Here is a 21,247-nt window from a genome sequence, read left to right as displayed (position 1 = left end):
TATGAGAGAATTCCTCTTGTAAAATAAGTCAGATTTTATCTTTTCTTCAATCCCAACAGTATAAACATCCGTAAAATATCAATTTAATGCTAGAAACTAGGCCTGAAGAGGATTATCAGCCTTTAGAGAGAGGCAACAAAAGCTTGCATGTCAAAGACAAAACAGGCACATTTGTTCTCATATGGCAGCAAGCTGCTCCTGCATTCAAACACTATGTATCGCCATATGAAATGCAACATGAGAGACACTGTTCTTGTTCATTGTGAATGTAAATCTGATGTCAGGCTGAGTGCTGAAGAGGGAACGTGTGGGTGGCATCGCTTCCAGCTCAGACCAACTGAGAGAAGTGCAAGAGAGACAGAGTTAAAAGAGTGGGAGGGAGGGATGTAGACACACACGAGTAAGAGGTTGGTTTAAAAAAAAAAAGGAGGAAGAAACTGTATGTGTGGGGGTGGATGTGGTGGTGCTAAGTGCTTGTGTAGGAGTAGAAGAGACAGTGCAAGAGCAAGACTATATGGAACGAAGACAGGATGACAGCTGAATAGAGGAAAAAAGGAGAGGCAGAGAAAAGGAGGAAGTGCATCTGGGGGAGTGGTAACAAGAGGTAGGAGCTGGGAGTTAGACTGACAAAGGGGGAGTTGGATGGAGACAGCACATGAGCCAGAGCTGGAGGATGTAGAGGGAGTGGGTGTCTTAATAGTGCTGAAATGCTCAGGGCTTTTTGTATGTTTGCCTTTGTTATGATAGAAAGCTGTTTGGCTCTCTGTTTGCCTTTGATACATGAACTCTGACTACAAATGCAAGGTGGTCTCTTGTGTTTTTACATATTCAGCAATACACAATGGCCAAATCTGAGATTGTCAATAATAGATTGATGGATTGTATCATTAAGAGACAAGGAAGAAAAACAAAAGTGTTTTAGTAATTACTTCAAAGAGGAATAATAAAAAAATGACTGAAACTGTAGTCAACTGAAACCAAAAGCTGAATTAAACATCAAGGTTTTCTAAATCAAAAGCAATAGACTAAGTTGTCAGAGCCATTTTCTTTTTCTTAAAGAAAAGAAAATGAGATTATAATGTTGTATTTTTTACAAATACATGGAAGGATTGATGCAATGCACTGCGAAGGTATTCATGCTCCTTGAACTTGTTCTTATGTAGTTGTGTTACAACCTTAACATATTTTATTGGGATTTTGTGCAATGGACCAACATATAGTCCACAGTAGTACAGAGGAATGAAACTAATACATTGGTTTTACAAATAAAATAAAATGCATTTCTATGCTGTCTCCTGAGTCAATCCATTGAAGAACCACACTTTCCTGAATTTACAACTCTAAGCCTTTTGGAGTTTGTGTCTCCCAGCTTTGATTATCAAGAGACTGAAAGCTTCGTCCATTTATCCAATTTATCCAACCAGCACTTTTTCAATCTTGCAACCGATTATCGTTTAGATTTAGGTTTGAACTTTGACTAGCCTGTATTAACACATCAAAATATTTAACTTAAACCATTTAATTATATTTCTGGCTTCATGTTTAGTGATGTTTTCCTGCTAGAAGGTGAACCTCTGCCCCAGTCTCAAGTATTTTGTATCCTCTAACAAGTTTTCTTTCAGGATTGTTCTGTTTTTAACTCTATCCATTTTCCATCAGCTCTGACCTGCTTCCCTATTCCCCTCAGCATGATACTGCCACCACCAAGTTTCACCAAGGGGCTGATGTTCTCATAGTATTGTTTAGTGTTATTTTTTCTCCACATGTGGAATTTTGGATGTAGCCTAGAAAATTCAATTTTGACCTCATGTGACCAAGCATGTTTTTCCACATGCTAGCTGTATGCCCTTCATGGGTTGTGGCAAATAAGACTACTTAGGATTTTCTTTCAACCATGGCTTTCTTCTTGCCACACTTCCATCAAGGCCAGATTTGTGGAGTACCTAACTAATAGTTGTCTTCAGAGCTTCTCCAGCATTACCATCAGCCTTTTGGTTGCTTCTCTGGTTCATGCTCTCTTTGCTCAGCCTGTCGGTTTAGGTAAATAACCTAACCTTAATCAAACATCTCTACACCTTTATTTTTGTCAGACAACTCATGTGTAAATGTTTAGATACTTTTACTAACCAATGTAGTATAAGTTTGTGTTTGGATTCTAGGGTCTGATATTGCTCCAAAACCATGGTTCTCAATGTCATGAAGCGATGAGAACATCTCTACGTTCCTGAACAGGTCTTCAGCATGTCAGGGAAATGAGCAGATGTTCTTCCTCTGATCCAAAGGGGGGTGCTGGAGTGAGTGGAGGGGTTGAGAAGAAATCAAGCAGAAGCTGGCAGCAGCAAACAAGCATGACATGTAAATTACTCACTCCTGTCGCGAGTAAATCTATGTATTTTAAGTTAGCCACTAATTTGTGTTTATTACATAAAATCCCAACGAGACACATTGAAGCTTTGGAGAGTAACACGATGTTCAAAGAAACCGTTTTGGCAAATGTAGAAAAAAGCATCTCTCTTTCAGAAAAATCAGAAAAGTACCCACACCTGCACTACAGTAACATTAATTCATGTTAACATACAGGCTTTGATTGAAATACTGGTCAACTGCAGTTACCATACCCATACAAGAGAAAGGACTTGGATATGTACAGATAATTAAAGACACAAAGCTGATATGAAAGGCAGATAAGAGGAGGTTACAGTTCCCCCAAACAGCTGCAGCACAGCTGCATTCTCAAATAAAACCTGACATTTTGTTTTTACAACATATGAACAATGGGTGAAGCGCAAACAGCTACAGCTGCAGCATAATTCCATAAATTATATATGTGGTTTTTAGCGCCAATAAGTTAGCAGTGTCAAGATTGCACTTCAAACTGCTGTTCTCTAATTTATCCATTTATGCTCCTACACTGGGCGCTGTGAATATGACAAGCAAAGTGTCGCTTCTAGTTTTATGTCTAAACAATAGATCCTTCAAAATATAGAAGATCAATGAAAACAAACTGCTAACTCCTATTTATCCTATAACCACTTGTTGGAGGGTGGAGGTTAAATTCCCAAGTCGTATTTACAATTTCTGCATCCTCGTTTTTATATATTTTGAGTTCAAGGACCAACGGTTTTGTTGAGGCCCGAAGCACTTAGTCACTTGTTGTCATGAAGACGTTTCAGAAATAACTGACTTGTGACTCACTCTCAACTGCTAGTTGGACCGTGAAACAGAAGTTCTTAAAAGTAAGGTTGAGCAGAAAAAATTACAGTACCTTTCCATCCATCCATCCATCCATCCATCCATCCATCCATCCATCGTCAGTTTGCAGAAATAACTGATCCAACAGGAAAAAAAAAAATTCAACCTTATTCTGAGAAATGTAAAGCTGTCCCTTTGTCAGAAGGGATATTTAGTTCCTGCAGCGGGTTCTGGGTCTGTGCTGAAGCTTACTCCCAGCAACAGGTGCCTGGAAAACCTCCAAAGGAAGGTGTTCAGGGGGAGAAGTGGCCCTACTAACCTGTCTCGAAGGTGAATACTCAGTTGCTTGTCATGATTCTTATCTCATGACAATATATTAATGTTGTAGCGTAAATTCACTAGTAAATCAAGAGCTTAATCTTTTGCCTCACCATATTTTATCAGAATTGAACAATGCCCATAATACTGAAGATGAAACCCAGTGCTGTGTGGTTTTTGTCCTCCATCCTGCCATCGGGAGTCTTTAATTTTTGTGTTTGAAGGAGAGACATAGCCCCAACCAGGAAAGAGGACCCCACATCTGTTTTTACTTGAGAAACAAAGCCTCTGGGATTGAGGAGGAACCCACATTGGGAGCACCGTGGAGCATGTTTTTCAAGTAACACGCATCAGCTGGTGCATTTAAAACACATTAGATGCATTGTGCTGACAGGACAAATTGCTTGACTCTAGTGTTAGATCACTTTATCAGAATATGTTAGAAAAGGATAGATGGATGTTGCACCTGGAGTATCGGACACCAACCAGAAGGGGCCAGTTTGGATTATTTGATAGAAAACAATAGGAGTGTGTTTTTGACACGTCTAAAGCTGCAGATGTGTGATATCTGATGTTTCCCTGCTTTAACACACCTGATTCAGGCAATCGCAGTTTAATAAAAGCCTGTTAATCAGCCATCAATGGAAATCAGGTGTGCTGAAACAGGGAAACATCTAAAACAAACAGGACACTGGCCCTCGTGGACCGACTTTGGAGACCCCTGTTTCAGAGTTTAGTTTTGGATGAAAGAGGGCAAAGAACCAAAGCTGGAAGCTGCTAGATAGTTAGATAGGTACTTGTTTACTGAGTGGTCTTTTATGTTGAACTGAATCTCACTGTTTTACATTGGAATGAATTTAAGGTGTTTGTCTTACAAAGAGTCCTGAAGAAGACTGTAATGTAAATGGCACAATTCATTTTATTTCCATAGTGGCTCTATAGAATAAATGAAGGAGATGCTAAGTGCTGGAAAGAAATTTAAATGGACGTCCCTTGTTTCTTGAAGACATTTCACTTAATATTCAAAAGGCTTATTCAGTTCTGAACAAGGGTTGAAAGTAGTACTGGGCAATAGGACAACTTAAATATTTTATTAGGGAAGAAACAGCGATCACAATGATAGAGGCTTACAGTATTGTGCAAAGGTTTTAGGCAGGTGTGAAAAAATGCTGTAAACAAAATGCTTTTAGAAATATAAATGATGATTGTTTATTTTTATCAATTTACAAAATGCTAAGTGAGCAAACCCAAAGATGCAGCCAAAGTCATTAAGAACAGCGTAAAAAAGAACAAGAGTTACGGGAAGTGATGGTTAGGCCCCCACAGAACCCTGATCTCAACATCATGGAGTGTGTCTGGGGTTAAATACATAGAGAGAAGGATGTGAGGAAGCCTTCATCCACAGAAGATCTGTGGTTAGTTCTCCAAGTTGTTTGGAACAACCTACCAGCCGAGTTCCTTTAAAAGCTGTGTGCAAGTGTGCCTAGAAGAGTTGATGCTGTTTTGAAGGCAAAGGGTGGTCACACCAAATATTGATTTGATTTAGATTTTTCCTTTGTCCATTCACTGCATTTTGTTGATTGATATGATAGAAATGATTAACACTTCCATTTTTGAAAGCATTCTTTGTTTATAGCATTTTTTCACACCTGCCCAAAACTCTTGCACAGTACTGTACATGTGACCTTTCAGGAAGTATGTGTCACCATCATTATTTGAGCATTTTCACAAGATGAAGAAAATGATGAAACTAGTAGTGTAAACTTGATTTGCATTATTTTATGCTTATATTCAAACATATTTGCCCTTTTTAACAGTACTCCAAATCAGTTTCCTAAATCAATATAAAGCCAGTTGAAAATGTTATTTTTATCGTTTACTTTAAAAACATAATGTCCCGCAGTGCTTATGGGAATTTAATCTATATTTTATTGGAAAATAAATGTCATTAATTAATTATAATGTAACAATGAGGAGTGAAAGAAGCTATCTACATTAATCAACCAAACCATGCAACACAGAGGGGCTGTGCCACAGTGCAGCCAGATAGACCAAAAATGCACCTTAAACGTCTGCAGCAACCCCCACTAAATACCTCGGCATAGGAGGCTGTTAGCTTTCTCCAGGTCTACAAAACATAAGGATGCTGGACAATTAATCCAGCTCAATACCTATCCCAACATTGTATACAATATGGCCTCGAACATCATGATTAGAAATTCTGCTTTGCAATTTACTGCATCAGTGTAAATTCCAATGAAATAGCTTAAAATGTTAAACAAAGATAAATATCCTGTATATTACACAAAGCAAGTTTATTTCACAAGATAATGCCAATGCATTGAAATCTTGTACAGTAGTGCAGCATCACTAGTAGATGCACTACTAGTAGAGCATCTATTGTAGTAGTGCACTCTGGAGAGGAGAAGGAATGGACCTTGGAAACATTAATCTAAAACATTTTACCACTGGGGGGTGTCTTAAACATGATAAACATGATTTTTGATGGCAGTGTGTTCTCTCATTCCCTGCTGAAGGGTTCAGATTTCTTTTCCCAGGACAGGATCTTTATGTGCTTCTGAATTTATAAGATTTCAGAGGTACTTCATTAAAAAGGGAATGCTAAAACTACTAATAAAAATTGGACAAATTCAATCTTGTATGATGAATGAATATTTCAGGACACCTAAACTATATGAAAATAAAACACATTAGTGAATGGAAGGTTTGTAAAGCCGGATCAGCTACAGAGTGGAAAAAATAGGCAGTAATTTGATTAATACCTTGATCAAAGACTCAGAACTTAATCTGTGTGGAAATCTAATGTCCTTTATTATGCAGTGTTAAAATCAGTAAAAAAAATTATTACGAAGGCTCCTGGAGATCATCAAGATTCACTGAAAACTGATGTGCACCCTAAATCAGTCCCCCAATCCTAAAAAAGCCTACACAGATAACAAAACGCATCTGTCTTTGGAGCGAGGGAGGAAACGGGAGCACCTGGGGAAAACTGGTGCAGGATGCAAACTGTGAACAGTTAGACCATATAGAAAATCCAAAAATCAGTGCTGTTTTTACTGGAATGCTGGTTTGTAAGCTGACATTTGTATCCAATAATAAAATAGTCATTCTCCTGTTGGGTGAACAGAAGTGAGTAATATATACTGAGATCATTGAATTTATTGATAGTTCCATTTAGATGCTATTTGCCACCATTAATATTGTGTTTTAGAGATGTGAGTAACTTTTGAGCAGTGTGGCTAAATACAGAACTGTCAGTCAGCTTCCCAATGATTCTTTTTTGTCTTTGATGCTTTCACTGGAGATGAAGAGTGAGTGTCTTGTTGTTTTTCAGCAAACACACCTCCACCATCTTTCAAAAAGAGAAATAAAAGGTCCAATTTTGTCTCCAGCTTCTTATTTTGTTGATTTTGTTTTCAAACAATAGTTAGAGTACAGTCGGGTCTGATTTACCTGGCTACGTACAGTAGGTGGAATCTTCTCTACCATGCAGTGTATCACTGTGAGAACTGAATGGAGAAAAAAAACATAACGAGGAACACATCTTTAAAAAATAAGGCTGAATTGCATTAAAAGGATGGTATTTGCATGTCTCATTTGCATCCCACAGCTTTCCTGAAGGTTGCCAGATAGAATCCAATCTTTGGGGTCACCAGAAGAAGGTTGGACAAAAGATGTCCTCAAAACCTGATGGGGATTCCATAAATGCTGGTAGACTCCTACTAAAGAAGACCAAATGCTTGAATGCTTTAATTAAAGGGTGTGCACACTTATACTACTGAGCTATAGCACCTTCTTTCTTATTTGTGTTTTTTCCCTCAAATACAGGTACATCTAAAACATTTTGAATATTGCGCAAAATATTTTTTGCCAGTCATTTCATAAAGTTAAACGGTTATTCTATAGAGATTCATTCCAAATAGAGTAAAATATTTCAAGCTTTTATTTCTTGGAATTTTGATGATTATGGCTTACAGGTAAAAAAAAAAAAACCTCAAAATTCAGTGTCTCAGAAAATTAGAATATCATATTAGACCAATTAAAATTTTTTATTTTAAGCACAAATGTCGGGTTTCTGTATGCCCATTTCTATGCACTCAATACTTGGTTGGGCCTCCTCTTGCATGAATTACAGCCTCAATGTGCCGTGGCCTAGCGCCGATCAGCCTGTGGTTCTGCATAAGTGTAATTTAAGCCCAGATTGCTTTGATAGCTGCTTTCAGGTCATCTGACTTGTTGGGTCTGATGTCTCATCTTACTCCTGATAACAGACCATAGACTTTTTTATCGGGATCAGGTCAGGGGAGTTTGCTGGCCAATTACCATCACGAACACCATGGTCATAGAACCAGCTTTTGGTACCTTTGGCAGTGTGGGCCAGTGCCAAGTCCTGCTGGAGAATAAAATCATCATCTTCATACAGCTTGTCAGCAGAGGGAAAGGGAAACTGTCATAATGCGGGTGGTTGTGGGCAGGACCAACGTGCAGAGAAGAGGCCAGGAACAAGTAGAATGAAGGTAAGTTGAGTTTAATATTCCTCTTACTCACAGAGCCTGGGCAAGGAAACCAGGAGTATCAGAACAAGACACGAACTGAGAGTAACCAGGCATAACTAGGTGCAACACAGGATATCAAACAACAAGGAACCAGCAGAGAACTAAGGCGACTAAGGAACTTAAATACAAACAGGAAATGCAGTGAGAACCAATGAACAACAAGACCAGGTAATCAAGGAAAACACAGAACAGGTGTGGGTGACACTACTGGGAGACAGAGGGAGGGAAACCAATTAACAAGACAAGACACAGAACTAAGGTTAAACAGAGATCCAGAGCAGGTATTAAAAACAAAAGCACAAACCCAAAACTCAGTCACTGGCTGGGTATGACAGAAACATGAAGTGCTTTAGAATTTCCTGGTAGATGGCTGCAATGACTGAATTTTAGAAAACACAGTGGACCAACACCAGCAGATGACAGGGCTCCCAAAGCCTTTATTAACTGTGTAAACGTCACACTGGACTCAAGCAACATGGACTCTGTGCCTCTCCACACTTCCTCTACAGGTCCTTCTCAAAATATTAGCATATTGTGATAAAGTTCATTATTTTCCATAATGTCATGATGAAAATTGAACATTCATATATTTTAGATTCATTGCACACTAACTGAAATATTTCAGGTCTTTTATTGTCTTAATACGGATGATTTTGGCATACAGCTCATGAAAACCCAAAATTCCTATCTCACAAAATTAGCATATCATTAAAAGGGTCTCTAAACGAGCTATGAACCTAATCATCTGAATCAACGAGTTAACTCTAAACACCTGCAAAAGATTCCTGAGGCCTTTAAAACTCCCAGCCTGGTTCATCACTCAAAACCCCAATCATGGGTAAGACTGCCAACCTGACTGCTGTCCAGAAGGCCACTATTGACACCCTCAAGCAAGAGGGTAAGACACAGAAAGAAATTTCTGAACGAATAGGCTGTTCCCAGAGTGCTGTATCAAGGCACCTCAGTGGGAAGTCTGTGGGAAGGAAAAAGTGTGGCAGAAAACGCTGCACAACGAGAAGAGGTGACCGGACCCTGAGGAAGATTGTGGAGAAGGGCCGATTCCAGACCTTGGGGGACCTGCGGAAGCAGTGGACTGAGTCTGGAGTAGAAACATCCAGAGCCACCGTTCACAGGCGTGTGCAGGAAATGGGCTACAGGTGCCGCATTCCCCAGGTCAAGCCACTTTTGAACCAGAAACAGCGGCAGAAGCGCCTGACCTGGGCTACAGAGAAGCAGCACTGGACTGTTGCTCAGTGGTCCAAAGTACTTTTTTCGGATGAAAGCAAATTCTGCATGTCATTCGAAAATCAAGGTGCCAGAGTCTGGAGGAAGACTGGGGAGAAGGAAATGCCAAAATGCCAGAAGTCCAGTGTCAAGTACCCACAGTCAGTGATGGTCTGGGGTGCCGTGTCAGTTGCTGGTGTTGGTCCACTGTGTTTTATCAAGGGCAGGGTCAATGCAGCTAGCTATCAGGAGATTTTGGAGCACTTCATGCTTCCATCTGCTGAAAAGCTTTATGGAGATGAAGATTTCATTTTTCAGCACGACCTGGCACCTGCTCACAATGCCAAAACCACTGGTAAATGGTTTACTGACCATGGTATCACTGTGCTCAATTGGCCTGCCAACTCTCCTGACCTGAACCCCATAGAGAATCTGTGGGATATTGTGAAGAGAACGTTGAGAGACTCAAGACCCAACACTCTGGATGAGCTAAAGGCCGCTATCGAAGCATCCTGGGCCTCCATAAGACCTCAGCAGTGCCACAGGCTGATTGCCTCCATGCCACGCCGCATTGAAGCAGTCATTTCTGCCAAAGGATTCCCGACCAAGTATTGAGTGCATCAATGTACATGATTATTTGAAGGTTGACGTTTTTTGTATTAAAAACACTTTTCTTTTATTGGTCGGATGAAATATGCTAATTTTGTGAGATAGGAATTTTGGGTTTTCATGAGCTGTATGCCAAAATCATCCGTATTAAGACAATAAAAGACCTGAAATATTTCAGTTAGTGTGCAATGAATCTAAAATATATGAATGTTAAATTTTCATCATGACATTATGGAAAATAATGAACTTTATCACAATATGCTAATATTTTGAGAAGGACCTGTATACTCTGGGACCTTGATTTCCAAATAAAATGCACAATTTACTTTCATCTGAAAACAGAACTTTGGACCATTGAGCAACAGTCCAGTTCCTTTTCTCCTTAGCCCAGGTAAGACACTTCTGATATTGTCTCTGGTTCAGGAGTGGCTTAGCCCATGTCTAGTATTTGTCTTTGTGTGGTGGCTCTTGATGCACCGACTCCAGCCTTAGTTCACTCTTTCTGAAGCTGCCCCAAATTCTTGACTGGGATTTCACTTGACAGTCATCTCAAGGCTGTGGTTCTCCCTGTTGTGGGTGCACCTTTTCCTACCACACTTCTTCCTTCCACTCAATTTTGCTGTTAATATGCTTGGATACAGAACTCTATGAACAACTAGCTTCTTCAGCAATGACCTTTTGTGGCCTTACCTCCTTATGAAGGGTGTCAATGACTGTCTTCTGGACATCTGTCCAGTCAGCAGTCTTCCCCATGATAGTGTGAGCTTTAACCCAGAGTGAAGGACCATTAAAAGGTTCAGGAAATGTTCGCAGTTGTTTTGAGTTAATTAGCTGATTAGGTTGTGACACCATGTCCAATAATGAACTTTTTCAAAGTATTCTAATTTTCTAAGACAAAGAATTTTGGGTTTTCTTTACTTGTAAGCCATAATCATCAAAATTATAAGAAACAAAGGCTTATAATACATCACTCTATGTGTAATAATTATATATATGAGTTTCACTTCTGAGATGACTAGGAAAAACAAATTGCACATTTATGCATGTGCAATTCAGTTTTTTTTAGATGTACCAGTAGATTTGTTTGCTTTTGAGCTAAACTGTACAGTATAAACATAACGTTGAAGGTGGACATTGAAAATAGGTTCACGCCCTTCCTGGCAGTTAAACACTTTACTGCAAACTGTTCCACTATACAAGCTAATCTACATGCACTACAAAATGTTCAAATGAAACCTTAGCATTGACCAAAGCAGACTTCTTACACCTACAGTTCCTTACTATGCACACCATAAAGAGGATTGTTGACCATTCACATTTAGTCCCACCCTCACAACGAACAAGGTGACATTTTTAATACAGATGCATAAAGATTCTTGTTCAGTTTCACGCAAACAGAATAGTTCTTAAAAGCAAATCTGTCACATTATACTCAGCAGCGCTCCCCCTTCTTGTAAGCCATCTCCAGGTTCACAAATTTCAAGGCATCACAGCCATCAACTTTGCAAAGGTACAATTCCTTCATATATTGTTAATTTCCCCATTTGGTTTCTCTTTTCTTTTGGTTTATGTGTCTACATTTAATTTTGCTTCTTCCATTTTGTTGTTGTTATCTCCTTCACTGCAAACTGATGTCTTCTTCATCACTGTGAAACTGGACTTCCAAATCAACCAGTCTGACTGACAACACTTGGGGCTTTAGGAGCGGTGCAGCCACTCAGACAATAGCAAGGACAGCAGAACCAAAAGGGAACGGTGGAAAGCATGATAGCAAGTGCAAAAAAGGTAAACTCAGATGCAATCTAAAAGAAATACAACCAATATTAAGATTAAGACCAATATAGATGGCAAATATATATCAATAACTGAATTAAATGTCAGAATAAATCATTCGTTTTTCCTTTTTTGTTTATTCTCATAATAGCAAAATTGCAGCCTTTCTGAAGAAATGACTTTCAAAAAGAACAGCCAAAACAATTGAATTAGTTAAGAAAAATTTGACTCAAATAAAGAAAGATGAAGACATCCTACCTAGATCAGACGGTGCTCTTGTGCTTTTAGTCCAAACTTGTAAGGACAGTTTGCTTCCACCTTACTGCATGGGACCCCTCTGTTAACAGCTGGTGCCAGAAGAGGATTTCAATTTCTTTGCATATCTATACATCAGCTTAGTACTTCTGTAGTTCACTGGATTGTGTCACATCCCGTCAAGTGTTGACACGTGTTCTGAGCTCCGAAAGCACACAGTGATACAGACGTCTTGTAAATACCTCAACGTTCCTGCAATCAGCACCTGCCAACAGGTGTTGTGAAACACAGTCCGGTGTGATGAAGCAGCTGAAAGATCTTCCAGTGGGTTTATAAGGCCATTTACAAAAGTTCCACACAAAAAATTATTGCTCAAAAAGTCAGCCTAAAAAAGCGGGGTCGTGGGATCTTATAGTGAAGCAGAGCAAAGAAAAAGCATTTCCACTACAAAAGCTATATGCTTCCAAGGTGCAAAATGTATAAATAAATTAGTCCATGACCTTTAAATCTTTCATGGACAAATAGGCAAGTGGATAAAAAATTATCCTCTAACACAAAGGCACCTAGAATCAGGGCTCCTTCAAGATTTTTGGATATTTATGTTTAATACCCTACAAGCATCCCATACAATTATTCTTTATAGGATATATTAATTAAGAACATGGCATTTGGTTTAATAATACATACAAAATATAATTAGGTGCAATATATTAACCACAGAGTCACTTGACTTCCCTATTCTGTTGAGTAACGATTGGACTAACACACACCTACACAAACACACGATGTTGAGTAGAGTGACCTGTTGGTGGAAGGAAGTCCTGTCACTGCAAAGGTAAACTCCCAACTCTGGGCCTCTGCTTTTCTAAAGTGCTAAATTTACTGCTGATGTGGCCCAAAAGTGCCAAACTGCAAAGGGTATACAGGGTGACAGTTCTTAAGTAGGCCACTGTTCGTTACCTCGCATCTCCAGATTAATTAGTGAGAGGTAAAACGACAGAGAAACAAACACTCTCAGAGCTGAGTGTTATAATTTCACACTGAGGCAGTGTTCACCCTCCCCCCGCCTTCCTCCGGCACCAGCAGCCTCCTTCTTATTTAGTACTGGCAGCATCGGCAGCTCGGCAGAACCCAGTCGGGATGAGTGGTCCTCGGTCTCTTCCTGTCCTCTCTACCCTGTGCCCTCTGGCCAGACCCTCTGCTCGTATTCCCAGTGATTGGCAGGAGATCCACTGAGGGCAATTGCTCTCATCTTTTAGACAGGAATGTTTTCCTGAGCTTGTCTCCTCAGTGAATTCCTGCCTTAATGTGCATGTCAAAGATGAAGTAGCCAAAGATGGGTGGGGGAAGATGGAGTTCAACAGCAGTTGAAACCTATGGCGAAAAGCGGTGCATGTCTGGAGAAATGCAGTACATGCACCAGAGCACGTTTAAGCTGAACAAACGTGCTTCACTCTACTGGCTGCTCCACACCTCCACAACAAGCAACCAACGAGCGATCACAGCAATTAAAATCTTCAGTTCCCCATCCAGAAAAAAAGTACAACACATTCCACCATGTGCATTAATAAAAAATAGATGTTATCCGTCAGAAAGGAAGTCTAAAAACAAAGTAGATGCATCCCAAAAGCTGACAGATGCTGATCACAGCTTAGACCCTTGTCCATCTCTCTTAAACTGAAGCTCATCCTTAAGAAATCTGCACGGAAAGCTGGTGATGTGTGTCCTGACTGCTGCATGGATGGAGATTATCCTGCACAGGTGGACAGCAGGACAGTCTGGAGAGGTGGCAGCAGTGCACAGAATGCCCTGCGCCTTTCTGCTTTTCCATCCTTCTCTCCGAGTATCTCCAGCAAGAAGAGACAGAGAGAGAGAAGCTACAGAGAGAGAGATGTTCAGAAGGGGTGGGGCTGGATGGATTCCTGCTGGGACCTGGAGTGATTTTAAATACTCATCCTTTCTGTACCTCAGTACTTCTCTTTCCTTCCCTATCCTTTCCACACAGACCTTTAATCATTACTTGTTACTTCTCACCTTCCGCTGTCATATGCAAAGGAAGAGCAACATGAAATTCAGGGCTAAGGGTTACTGAGTGGGAGGAATGCAAGCACATTATTTAAATCCTCAGAAAACATAGTCCATATCTCTAACAGGCACGTTTATTCCATCACATCCAAGCTGTAACATCTGCTAGATCAGTTTAACATACAGTATTGTCTGTGCTGTAGCCTTGGTAGTTATAAGGACTTCATTTTGGTGTTCATGGCATCAAGCTTTAATGAACTTTTATCAAATATACACTAATCATCAAAGTCATTAATATTCCCAGAATGATGCAGGTTTTACTTTAGCTTCTGCATAAGGCATCATGTGTTTCTGCCATGCATCCATGTAGCAACCAGTTAGGCAGATAATAATTTTATTCAGTGTGCTCTGTAGTTTTTAGAGGGAACTACTGCTCAAAAAATTAAAGAAACACTTTTTAATCAGAGTATAATATCAAGTCAGTTAAACTTGTGGAATATTGATCCAGTTAGTGATGTTTTAGAGGAGTTTGTTAATCAGTGTCAGCTGTTTTGGTGTTAATGAAATTAACAACAGGTGCAGTGAAGGGGTAACAATGAGACAACCGAAAACAAGAAAGGTGTTGCAGGTTTTCTCCCTCCTCACTTTTTTTGACTGGATTTTAGTAGTTTTGCATTTGACCAGGGTCAGTGTCACTACTGATAGCATAAGGCGATACCTGGACCCTACAGAGGTTGCACAGGCAGTCCAACTCCACCAGGAAGGCACATCAACACGTACCAATGCCTGAAGGTTTGCTGTGCCTCAGCATCGTCTCAAGAGCATGGAGGAGATTCCAGGGGACATGCAGTTACTCTAGGAGACCTGATCAGGGCCATTGGAAGACTTTAACCCATCAACCCTATAAAGTGACGTCCAGCGGGCCACTGGCATAAATATCTCTGACTAAACCATTAGAAACAGACTTTATGAGGGTGGCCTGAGGGCCTGACATCCTCTAGAAGGCCCTGTGCTCTCTGTCCAGCACCGTGGAGCTGGACTAACATTTACCAGAGAACAGGAATTGTCAGCTTTGGCACTGGTGCCCCGTTCTTGTCAGATTTGAGAGCAGGTTCACTCTGGAGCTCCAGTCCAAGGTCTTGAGAAGCTGCTTTGAAGATTATGCTGCCTGCAACATTGTTAAGCCTGATCAGTTTGGTGGTGGATCAGTGTTTTGGTCTGGGGAAAAATATCCATGGAAGGACACACAGACCTGTGCAGGAAAAATGATGGACGAAATCCTTACATCCATTGTTAGACCGTCGCTGGTGCAATTGGTCATGGGCAGCTCCTGGTGCTTGATAATGCCTGGCCTATGTGGCAATAGTATGCAGGCAGTTCCTGGAGGATGAAGGAATTGATACTATTGACTGGCCTCCATGCTCCCCTGACCTAAATCCAACAGAACATCTCTGGGACATCAAGCTTAGGTTCATCTGATGCCACCAGATTGCACCTCAGTCTGTCCAGGACTCAGTGATGCCATGGTCAGGATCTGGATCTGGGAGGAGATACCCCAGGACACCATCCATCATCTCATAGGGAGAACACCTCAACGTTGTCAGGTATGCATACAAACCAATTCGACTAACCTGCTGCAACAGTTTTGTTTAGTTTAAGTTTCTTTTTCTTTTTTTTTTTTTTAACGTGTCCTGTCCGGCAGAGAAGTTGTCTGAGTGCCAAGAAAAAGCCCAACAGATTTACTTTCACAAGTGGAGTATTACAGCTAACGCTTTAAAGCTCTGCTTGATATTGATAAAAAGAAACTTTATTAGAAACTTCTTTGGGATTATTTCAATTGTTATGGACACGGAGACAGAAATGGAAAGGAAAAAAAAGAAGCACAAAATAGAAAAAGGGGTGCAAAAAGGAAAAGGGGAGAGAAGGAGAATAGAATGGAGGAAAGAGAGAATGATGAAGAGAATACAAGATAACACCTTGCTTGCTTCTACACCTGCAGAAATGTTTGTTTTACCAGCCTTTTTAGCTAATTCTTTAGGCTACTTATGAATGCAAGATGTATTTAGTGGTAAATGCGGCTCAATATGGAACATTTGTGTATCGGTTAACACCTAAATGTAAACACCTGTGGGTCTGAGTGTGACCGCGCATGTGCATAAAAGGCTTCTCCTTAAAAATATGCAATAGTGAGTGTGAGGAGCCAAAGACCCGCCCCCCTGGACACGGGACAGATACGGAGGAGATCCAAGCCACAGACATCCAAAGGCCCCTCAGAGCACAAGAACCCCAGGAGAACCACCGCCAGGACTACCGTAACCCCCCCCAGAGAGGAGCAGGGGAGAATCCCAGGGGAACCACCCAGCAGCCACAGTGCAGAAGCTCCAGGGAGCTGCAGCGACGAGCCCATAGGCTCCGCCGGCAGCCGTCTACGCCCAAGCAGATGCAGCCATGGGCCCCGAGACCCCGGGACATATCACTCCCCAAGCAGAGGCCTGACCGAGCCCAGGGGTCCAGGCCCCGGCAAGCAGCCACCAGGAGTGAGCCAGCACACACCAAAGCAACCAGCCCCGGATACCGAGAACCACAAGTACACCGGCGGGCAGAGATACCAACAACTGGCATTTGGTGAGGGAATAGGCCCCACATTCGATGGGGGCCTAAACTGATCCAGAAGAGGGAGCTGCCCAAGACCCAACCTGACACAAAAAACAGGTACACACAATCATAATCACACATCCCCACCCTCATGCGTACACATAAAAACACTCACACCCACGCACCCAACGTAAAGACAGACAACAATGGACATCGTACACTCACTCACACTCCCCATACATACTCTATACTCCCAGGTCCAAGTGCCGATACCCCATAGGGACAACACATGCCCCCGAACCAAAAAGCCATGAATCACACCCCCACGGCACATGGGCGCACTCCCACAGGAAAGCTTCATCCCCAATAGGCCCACGAAGCAACACCCACACAGCGCAAGCATCACACACAGCCCCGCTCCAAGTACCCCTGCCGTGTCACACCCCCACCACACACTGCGCTGTGACAGCAAGGCAAGGGCTCCACGCAATGCTGCCCCAGCCCCCTCCCACAGGCGCAACAGGGCAGACACCGTCAAGCACCGAGCTCACAACAGATTTGTTTAGTTTAAGTTTCTTGGTGACACTGGATTAAGCCCTCTGTAGGTTGAAAATTTTTATTTTCATTACTTAATGTGGCATCCTTTTGTTCCTAACACATTACCCATTCCTCATCAGAATGGATATCAAGCATAATTTTATTCAATTGAGATCTGATGTGTTTTGAAAGTTTTCCTTTAATTATTTCTTTAGGTGTGTATAACTGGATGCCAAACCACACAGGTTAGCTAGCACTTGAACCATGTAAGCTACCAACTATCTGTTGAAAGTTATGCTTAATTGATTAGTTGATGCCTTTGGGAAATACATTGTTGCACGCATGGTTGCTAACAAGAAATGATCATCTGTCTTAAAATTGCTAAAAGCAGGTGCGGTGCTGCTGGTGTAGGGGTTTAAGTGCGTGGCCCATGTATTGAGGCTTCAGTCTTTGAGCCAGTGGTCCCAGGTTCCAGTCCTGGCCCTGGTGACATTTGTCACATGTCTTCCCCTCTCTTTGCCCCCATTTCCTGTCTACCTACTGTCAAACAATACAAAAAAAAAATAAAGGCCACCAGTTCCAAAAACTCATCAATGCCTCAAATTTGCCAGATTGGCTATGTGAATGTAATTGTAATAGACACTCTAAGAGAAAGGAATAACATCATGGGAGAGACCAATTGCGCATAAATAACACACTATAAATGTTTAGAATATTATTAGAAATATAAACAAATGCCAATGCATGATATGGCTTTTTGATGTTGATTCTTGCTTTATTATGTCACAATTTCGATCCTTCTTTCTCCTAGTTTGGGACCATGAAAAGCAGTCAGCTTGCATGATTCATTTGCACTCTGGATGTGGCGTGTGGAATATCTCCTGCTCTGACTGCAGCTGAAAGGGACAGCTGTGTGAGGACTGGTCTGCCTGCATGCTTTGGGACTGGGGAGGAGCCTAGGGCTACACACGCTATTTGAGAACGGTAAGAACAATACATGCTTTAACTTCAAAGAAAAGTCTTCAAAAACAGAAAAAATTCACTGGACTTGTTGCTAGTAGCTTTTTTTTGGTGAAGAGCCACTCACTAAATACTCACTAAAGGTTGTGACACTGTCACCAAGATGGCAACACTGCCAGTTCTAATACTCAAACTCAACCCTAAATACAATATCGGGATCAGCCTCATGGGTGCATTGGTTTAAAGTCTCTTTTGAATATAAATAATTTTAAATGTTAATCTTTTCAATATAATTGTTTCTGGCATCCTTTGCTCTGTTTAACCAACACAGCACCTTTCTACTTTTATTAAAAATTTATTCTGGTAGCGTAATTTCTTGGGCAATCTCGAGGTAAAACTATCAGACTTTGTTCCAGGACACTGAGAGCATAGAGATGCAACATGCGTGCCATAAAAGTTCCAGTAGCAATGTTGGGACCCCAGCCATGGGTACAACATGATGGGCCAGTATGAGCTTTTCTGGAACTTTCAAAATAAATCGCATTAACCTACTTCCAGCACAGCCAGAAACGGGGTAACAACAGACTTCCCGTGACGTCACTTCCCGTGACCCCCCTGCTTTTGTAACAAACTGACCTCTTCCACGCAGGTCCCCAGAGGAACTCGACCGAGGGACACAGCGCGCTAATGTCTCTTTGCTGGCAAACAGACATAACTCTTCAAACTAGATCCAAGAGTGTCAAACGGTCACACAATCATATGCACTAAGTAGGAATGAATTGCTGTTTGTGTATCCGGTATTCATTCATGAACGGGGGTAATTAAGGTACAAGTGTGGCTTGACTTTTCTCTCTGAGGTCTACAGAAGCAAACTGTGTTCCAGAGAGTTCCCAGCAGAGACCCTGTCTCTATGACTCCGAGTGGAGCAGTTTTCTCGGTCTGAAGGAAGGACAACGAGACCGCATCACCGTGGTTACAGCAGTAAGGTGCAGTTTGGCCGGCCGACAGAATGAGCCGCCCCACCCCACAGCTACAGAGGTTAGCTGCTGTTAACCCTTTGTTCACTGTGGATGTTTCTTCAACTTTGTCGCCCGGGAGAACTTTTCCTCAGCACGGTTCACGTAAGAGGTTGTGTTTTGGGCAGAGAAGTAGTTTAGAGTGAAATAATCTAAACATTTTTCATTTTATGACGTTTGGTTTTTTTGTGTTGAAACTTAGCCATCTTAGTGCAAGCAGATTATCTGCTCAGCACATGTGCTCAGTTTGTGTTCTGTTTTTTTTTTTAAGTTAGTACAAACTTTATTTAAAGGATGATTTTAAACACAGAAAATTGATCATAACGCACCGTCTGCGCTTATGCATTTTAACCCTTTCATTAGTGGTATTTTAAAGGTATGTGTTTGATTCTGATGATAAGCTATCAGCTTCTTTTGTTAGCTCCAACCGCTAACAGCTAAGAACACGTGCTTTATTTTACTAAACTTGATAACTAAGTAACACAATTAAGCCCATTTCTCAAAGATTTGGTTCTTATTCAAAATAATATATCTTTAAATATTATTTTAATAAATAAAGGCAGCTAATTAAATACCATTGAGATTTGGTCATCCAGAAGGTTGGTTTTATTCAGCAAATCATTCTTTAAAATATTATTTTATTAAAATAATATTTTATCTGATCTTGCATTGTGAATGGTTGTCTAAAGGTATTCCAATTATTGCCTAGGTTAGTTCCAAGACTAACTTAATTTCACTTCCAGGTTCTTCAAGATAATCCTTGGTTCTCAAACATAAATATAGTATAGTAATGTTGCATCACTCGTTTGGTCATGATTTTCAATCATCTTTAATCAACTTGTTTATATTGCATATAGCCTATTAGTCTTCATTATTCTTTCATTCTGCTTGGTAGTTAGTTGGATTGTTTTAGCATAGTAAAGAGTTTGTTGATTGAAATATGTTTGACTTGATTTTTTTGTTAATAAATTCTTGTATTTTAAGAAATTGTGTGAATTCATTCCATGTGTGTTCAGAGTTTTGCTGTTCAATAATGTCAGAGCTTGGCTCACCCTTTTCGATTTTGTCCTAATACCACCGCCTTACTGAGTTGGTATTCACATGACAATCCTTAACAGACCGAAATATTATTTGATAAAATATTAAAGTATTAATATCAAATATTAAATAATATATTCATATTCATAATCACAACAGCAATAAGTCAGTGGTCATATGATGGCAGAACAAAGATCATAGCAATCCCCTAAAACCTCTGCACAAGAAGTAAGCTTTTAGGTGTAAGAATTTTATAGAGTAGAAATGTTCACTTTAAGTTAGTCAACTGCTCATTGAAAAATTGTCCTCCTATAGGTAATGCATGGAATGTCAACACTGTAGGCTCTACTGTTGTCTTTAACCCTCAAACAGTACTGCTACTGTATGATTTTCAGCAACTAAAGCTTGTCTTTGTGTGGGTTTATGACAAGAAAATTGAGCAGAAAAGATAACACTGTACTCTGCAGCAGCTTTGATGAAGAACGTGGTTAAACCGAGTCTACAATTCCTTCCTAGGTCATCTACTTACAGATTTTACTCAACATCTGCAGAGTTTCAAGACTTCTACAAGACATTTCACCTACCTTAACCCCCAATCGGTTCTTTCTTCTCCTTCTCTCCTCTCATCTTTTATCCCCTCCCTTTCTTTTATTTTTCCGCCAAACCTCACTCTCTCTGAACAGTCTGTCTGTCTGCTCTATAATTATTTCCATGGTTACCAATAAAGATGGCAAGCTTAGCCTGACGTACTGTGGTAGTAATCTCTTGCTCTCCTCCGCCTGTTCCCACAGCCCTCTTCTATCATCTGTCGCTTTCCTTTTCTTCTTCCTGTGCTGTGTTGCTACGTGAGTCTCTGCAGCCTTCTGCTTCTTCCAAGCATGATTCTGTTGCTAAGTCGTCTTAAAACCAACATTTCTTTTGCAAGGTGATGCAATTCCAGTATGAGCACAAATGCAACCCATTTATAAGGCAGTCAACAATCAAATAGCTCCAAAAGCACAATGCTTTACTTTACAAGCCAATGGAAGAAGTTGCATCATACATTTTAGGGTTATAAAGCTCCATTCTTTCACTCATTAAATAAAACTGTGTTTTTTATGGTGCTACATTGCTTAAGAAACAATGGAT

At 40.7% G+C, this 21,247-nt stretch overlaps 1 protein-coding gene and 1 long non-coding RNA gene across 10 annotated transcripts in view; one reads left to right on the top strand and one right to left on the bottom strand.

Moving 5' to 3' along the window:
• syngap1b (synaptic Ras GTPase activating protein 1b) overlaps nt 1–21,247 on the bottom strand; it is a 257,294-nt gene that overhangs the window by 90,212 nt on the left and 145,835 nt on the right. The window contains exon 1 of one of the 9 annotated variants that reach the window (XM_047362200.1): nt 11,952–13,780. The exons of the other annotated variants lie outside the window; for them this stretch is intronic. The gene's annotated coding sequence lies outside the window, so the exon portion shown is untranslated. Of the gene's footprint in view, nt 1–11,951; nt 13,781–21,247 lie in introns of those variants that run through there. 9 annotated transcript variants of the gene reach the window in all.
• Nucleotides 16,282–18,824, top strand: LOC124866415. The gene is made up of 3 exons (XR_007037802.1): nt 16,282–16,685; nt 17,917–18,089; nt 18,715–18,824. It is a non-coding gene; the product is annotated as an uncharacterized LOC124866415 (long non-coding RNA).

The sequence above is a fragment of the Girardinichthys multiradiatus genome, chromosome 3 (genome assembly GCF_021462225.1).
Source record: "Girardinichthys multiradiatus isolate DD_20200921_A chromosome 3, DD_fGirMul_XY1, whole genome shotgun sequence".
In the NCBI taxonomy this organism is placed as follows: domain Eukaryota; kingdom Metazoa; phylum Chordata; class Actinopteri; order Cyprinodontiformes; family Goodeidae; genus Girardinichthys; species Girardinichthys multiradiatus.
Note: the sequence above shows the minus strand (reverse complement) of the source record. Positions and strands in the feature narration are given on the sequence as shown.